The sequence below is a fragment of the Mus caroli genome, chromosome 9 (genome assembly GCF_900094665.2).
Source record: "Mus caroli chromosome 9, CAROLI_EIJ_v1.1, whole genome shotgun sequence".
NCBI lineage: Eukaryota > Metazoa > Chordata > Mammalia > Rodentia > Muridae > Mus > Mus caroli.
This window is the reverse complement of record NC_034578.1, coordinates 11,846-18,481: the sequence shown is the minus strand read 5'-3', so window position 1 is coordinate 18,481 and position 6,636 is coordinate 11,846. Positions and strand designations below refer to the sequence as shown.

General features: G+C 39.5%; 1 non-coding gene across 1 annotated transcript; it reads right to left on the bottom strand.

Annotated features, from left to right (window-relative positions):
• Positions 1 to 1,403: 1,403 nt before the first annotated feature.
• LOC115031972 lies at positions 1,404 to 1,507 on the bottom strand. Its single transcript, XR_003837630.1, has one exon. It is a non-coding gene; the product is annotated as a U6 spliceosomal RNA (small nuclear RNA).
• Between the last annotated feature and the right edge of the window lie 5,129 nt (positions 1,508 to 6,636).

Genomic DNA, 6,636 nt, shown 5'->3' with positions numbered 1-6,636 from the left:
ACCAGGCTGGCCTCGAACTCAGAAATCCACCTGCCTCTGCCTCTGCTGGGATTAAAGGTGTGTGCCACCACGCCCGGCTATGGCTGGATTTCTTAATAATTCTTCAAGATCCATTTGTTTTCTATATTGTATGAGAAGATGAACTGAAATGGGGCATAATAAAAAAATCACCATTCCAATCTCTAAGAAAACTCACCCCTGCAGCACAAAACTCTGTAATCTCTGCAAACTTTTCAAGCCTTACTACTTCCATTAGTGACTTCCGGATGTCCTTACTTATATAGCAATCCTGGACACTCCATAGATCAGAGAATCTGTCCAGGCTGTTAAGAATTTCCATTCCAGTTATGTATCTTAGAACTGAGGACATAACTACAATATGGATTGAGGAATCCACTACACCTACTGTGAGATGGAACTGAGCTAAATTCCATTGATAATCTACTCTTCTCAAGCCTCTAATTAGAGATGGTGACATTTTGAGTTTTTTAAGATGAATACTTATGCCCAAAAGTCTGATTATATTTCTTTCCCTAATCCAGTTACCATGCTTGAAAGTTGTTACCTCCTTCCAGCCTAGCAAGGGTGGCTGTGACCAGCCTGGCGGAGCCACCTGGTGTGCTGCTCCTTTGATGTGCCACCACCTGCCTGAGGCCGAACTGATTCTCTTCCAAGATTTTCCGGAGTTAGCACTGAACTGTGATCTTCTTGAGTTCCCACTAAAAGGCTGACCTATCTACTTCAAAGAAACTTTGCTTGGCCAGGGTCGGGGCCTCCCCTTTTCTTTATAAAGCATGTTTGCTGACATTAAAATTGAACCTTGATCAGAATGACTGTCTTGGTTTCATATTGCTGCCTAGCTCCCTCTTCTCTTGCAGATTCCAAAATGCCTTCCCAGAACAGAACCCAGACATGTGAACTGCTGGCTGGACACAACAGAAAGTCACAGTCCTTTTCCAGAATATGAGGCAAAGATTAAGAGGGTAGGTTTTAGGCAGAGTAGTCGACTCCTTCCTAAAAGAAACCCAGCCTTGACTTCATTCAAAGAATCTTGGGTCTGATTCAACTCTAGGAGCTATGTCACCTCTTTTGGTGATTTGAGTTAATCTTGATTAGAATCCTGCTTCATGGAAATCAAGTATAAATTTAGCATATTCTCATCTAATTATATTCTACAGGCACCATTATCATGTAGAGAATATAAACTAGTATTCAAAGGTACTGGTGCTTCTGATGCTAATTGTTGCTACATGTAATATTGTAAACATAAGCATAGGAAGGTCACATGTTAACTTTGTGGAAGCTAATAAATGGACATTTCACACACTTGCTTGAAGAGAACCTTCCTTCTCAAACATAATTCTCTCCCCTCACATTATTATAGTGTTTTATGTGCTTTCTTTTGTTTTATGGAATGCTTCATAAATTTAAGCATCATCCTTGTGCAGGGGCTATACTAATCTTCACTGTATTGTTTCATTTTTAGTATGTGTGCTGCCAAGTCCAGTTTTTTTTTTTTAATATTCTTTTAGGTATTTTTTTCATTTACATTTCAAATGATATCCCAAAAGTTCCCCATTACCCGCCCCCCACACTCCCGTACCCACCCACTCCTACTTCTTGGCCCTGGTGTTCCCCTGTACTGAGGCATATAAAGTTTGCAAGACCAAGGGGCCTCTCTTCCCAATGATGGCCGACTAGGCCATCTTCTGATACATATGCAGCTAGAGACACGACCTTTGGGGGTACTGGTTAGTTCATATTGTCGTTCCACCTATAAAGTTGCAGACCTCTTTAGCTCTCTAGTTCCTCCATTGGGGGCCCTGTGATCCATCCAATAGCTGACTGTGATCACCCACTTCTGTGTTTGCAAGGCACCGGCATAGCCTCACAAGAGATGACTATATCAGGGTCCTTCCAGCAAAATCTTGCTGGTGTATGTGAGGAGGCTGCGTTTGGAGGCTGATTATGGGATGGATCCCTGGGTGTAGCAGTCTCTAGATAGTCCATCCTTTTGTCTTAGCTCCAAACTTTGTCTCTGTNACTCCTTCCATGGGTGTTTTGTTCCCAATTCTAAGAAGGGCAAAGTGATCACACTGTGGTCTTCGTTCTTCTTGAGTTTCATGTGTTCTGCAAATTGTAACTTGGGTATTCTAAGTTTCTGGACTAATATCCACTTATCAGTGAGTACATATCATGTGAGTTCTTTTGTGATTGGGTTACCTCACTCAGGATGATACCCTCCAGGTCCATCCATTTGCCTAGGAATTTCATAAATTCATGCTTTTTAATAGCTGAGTAGTATACCAAGTCAAGTTTTATTTGCTAAAAAGATCCAATTTCCTTTCTGGAGACTGAAAGGAAGAATAAACACTCATTTTTTTTCTTGGTTCCTTTTTTAATCAATTATTTATTTACATGCCAAATGTTGCTGGCCTCCTGGTTCCCCCTCCCAGAGTCCTTCACTCCCTGCCCCCTCTCCATCTCTGGGAGGGTCCGGTATTCCCCTTCTCTGGAACACCAAGTCTCTACAGGATTAGGCACATCCTCTCCCACTGGAGCCAGACAAGGCAGTCAGTTCTCTGCTACATATGTGTTGGAGCCTTCAGAACTACCTCAGAATCTCTGGAAGATCTCAGTAGTTCATGTTAGTTGACACTGTTGGTCTTCCCATGGGGCTATCATCCCCTTCAGTTATTTCAATCATTCCCCCAACTCTTCCATAGGGGTACCGGGCCCCAGTCCAATGGTTGGTTCTAAGTATTTCCATGTATCTCAGTCAGCTGCTGGTAGAGCCTTTCAGAAGAAACCATTATAGCTCCTGCAAGCACAACACAGCTTCAGTAATAAATAGTGTCAGGGTTTGTTGCCTGACTATGGGATGGATCCCAAGTTGGGCTAGTCACTAGTTAGCCATTCCCTCAGTCTCTGCTACATTTTTTTGTCTCTGCATTTCTTTTAGACAGGAACAAATCTAGGTCAAATATTTTGAGGGTGGGTTGCCCATCTGTCCACTGGGGGCCCTATCTAACTACTGGAGGCGGACTGTTCAAGTTCCATCTCTCCATTATTGGGCATTTGGGCTAAGGTTACCCACATTGAGTCCTAGAACTCTCTTATATCCCAGGACTCTGGAACTTGCTAGAGATTCTCCACCACCACTCACCTCCAGGAGCTGCATATTTCCATTCATTCTCCTGGGTTTCTCTTCTGTCTCTCCCCATACACGGTCCTGTCACCGTTCCCCTCCCTCTTCCCTCTCTGACCCAGGTTCCTCCCTCTTTCCCTGTCTCCCATCATTTTTTTTTTTCCCCTTTCTAAGTGAGATTCAAACATCCTCACTTTGGCTTTCCTTTTTGTTTTACTTCTTATGGCCTGTAGGGTGAATCACTGGTATTCTGTACTTTTTGGCTAACATCCACTTGTCAGTGAGTACATACCATGAATGTCCTTTTGGGTCTCGGTTAACTCACTCAGGATATTTTCTAGTTTCATCCATTTGCCTGCAAAATTCATGATGCAAATTTGATATTTGCAAAACTCACTATTCAAATTTAATAGGTGAATCATATTCCACTGTGTAAATGAACCATTTTCTTTATCTATTCTTCTGTTGAAGCACATCTGGGTTATTTCCAGTTTCTGACTATTACCAATGATTGCTTGTTTTTCGTGTCTTAATAATCAATATAACCTTCACTTGCGTTTTTTGTTGTTGTTGTTCAACAAGATGAGATTTGTGTTTTGAAATGATGTCTTATATTTTTCCTTTCTTCCTCCACAATGATTTTTTTTTTTCTTTTTCTTGTAAAGGTTTCTGGAACCTATAAATAGAGCAACATCACATCAGGTAAGGCAGCAAGAGAGCTTGGAGCAACCTTTTTTTTTTTTTTTTCTTCAGAGGACATTTGAATGTTATGCTCAGCATGTCTGGGTCTTAGGTAAGCAACTTTTTTTTTGTTGTTTATTAAATAAAGGAGTACCATTTGCTTGTTATCCAGCTGTCTACGTGATTTGGAATCCCTGAATGTATGTGTTTGTCTCAGTGTAATGGTTGCTAAATGAATTTGTTTCACAATTGTTGCACTGTGCTCTGTGTTCTTCTTATTCCTGTCTTCACACACTGCTCAGCAATGAGTAGAACTTCTATACTTACAGCAACTGCTGTGGTTGTCTGCAGATGCATTATCTGCAAGATTTGCTTGGGGCAGTATAACTAAAGGCCTATGCCTATATCACAGAGGAGAAAAATGGATATCAAAATTGCATCCAGACTGAAGAATGGTAGCCCTGGGAAAATAGGCTGTAGAAACCACAAAGACATTGTGGGACCTTTGTATTCTCTCACACCATACCAATTAATCAGAAACTTTTGGCTTTCTACCACCAAATCTATAACCCAAAGCATACTGTTCTACTATCCAATGCTAACATAACATTATCACAAACCAATACTCACTACTCATTTGAATTACATTAAAAACTTCCTGACTGGTCCCGTTTATTCAATTATTGTCTAATCTTCACACAGAAGCCAGATGTTCCCTTCAAAGTGGACCTAATATGTCACTTGGTCCAAAGAGCCTGCAATCTCAAAATGGTAACCAACAAAATTTTGGCATATCCTATATTGTCTCTGACCTTGTCTCCAACTGGAACAATTCCTAGGTATCTAGGGTTCAGGTAGAGATGGTAGAAGAATTCAAGGACCTCTAGAAGAGGACAAATCTAAAGATACTCAAGTTCATTATATATAAAGTAAAATTTGAATAAAGCTGTCACACATCCTTCTTTAATGAACTTTAATGAACTTCAGCTTACTTATAAACACAATATAAATATGCTATTTATGTAGTAGTTATACTGCTTCATTCATGTAGTAGATGGGTTCTCTAGAGTAACATAACCAACAGAATATATTTATTATAAAATGGATATTTGTTAGATTGGTATATAGACAGAGGCTGGATAGTTTAACAATGGTCATCTGCCTACTGGAAAGGGAGAAAATCCATGAACACATGGCTGAGTCTCACTCTTTCTGTTACATACACATTTCCTCCTTGCAGTTCTTCACTTTGGCCCTTTATCTTAGCATTTTACACTAGAATTTCTCTCAATCTGAAATTCTGTTTCCACATATAAGTACATAACTAACTCTCCAACTTCAGTCAAATCTTCACTTAAAACTCCTCTTCTTACAGAGAACTATCAGCACTTTTTTAGAAGCTGAAAGCCACCAGCCTTCTTGCTCTCTTAGCTTCCAAACCTGATCTACATCTTTTTTTTTCCTATGGGGAAAATATGTCACTTCAGATCATAATATATATTTCTCAATTATGCTTATTCTTACTGCCCTTTCTACAACCCACCACTGGGCATAATACACCACTTTCTCCAACAAGAATTATGCCTGACATGCAACAGGAAAATCAATAAATTAACAACAAAGAATCATAGAGATGTACTAATGAATGTCAGTGCCAAATTGACTACATACACAAATACATGAGGAAAGGTAAAACTACATTACTTCCAGGTGTATAGCTAGGGTAGGAGATGAGGATGGAGCAAGCTGGCATTTACTGTCCTTTGTGCAAAAAGTGTTTGAAATAGTTGTGTTCTCTCATGTAATCTATCCAATAAAACTGCAACTTAGTATTATAATTTTTTTCTTTCAGATATGTATTTACCAAATTCTAACCACTACTAAGTGGTAGAGTTCAGTTTTAAAAACATCTGACTTGAAAATATTATCTGATACACAGGTTTTTAAGATAATATTTGTTACAGTGAGAAAATACTATGACAAAAAGCAATTTATAGAAGGAGTTTATTTTATCCTACTGTTCCAAAAGATTGAACACCAGAATGAACATCATGGCACCAGATTTCTATAGTAGGAAGCTGAACGATCACATCTCATCCACATACATGAAGTAGGAAGTGGGAAAAGGTCAAAAATCCTTAAAGTCCTCCACAATACTTCCTCCAGCAAGGTTCTACAGTGTAACTGTTCCATAACCTCCCCAAATAGCACCACCAACCTGGGACCAAGTAGTTAAATACACAAACCTGTTGTGGGTCATTTTTCATTCAGACCACAATATATAACAAGACAAATTTACTTAAGGTTAGACATAGCTATGAAGGTGTGTGGGAAGTCCTCAAGGGAGGCTCACAGCTGCTACCAAATTATGACAACTTTTATTTTAAAAACTTCAGCTAAAATTCTTCAGGTATGAAAAACATAAATCACATTGCCATAGCCCCGTTATTGTTTCTTTTTTTTTTTTTTTTTCCCCTTGGTTTTTCGAGACAGGGTTTCTCTGTGTAGCCCTGGCTGTCCTGGAACTCACTTTGTAGACCAGGCTGTCCTCGAACTGAGAAATCCTCCTGCCTCTGCCTCCCGAGTGCTGGGATTAAAGAAGCGTGCCAACACACCCGGCTCCATTATTGTTTCTTAACCTTTTATTTCACAGGGTTCTGATTTGAACAGGGCATCCAAAAATCAGTTTTAATATGGTATGAACACAGCTAAATTATTGTTGCTCTCATCTATGAGGTAATTTCATTAAAAAACTGATATACAGTACAAGAGTCAATTATGAGACACAATTATAATAAGATCCTTTC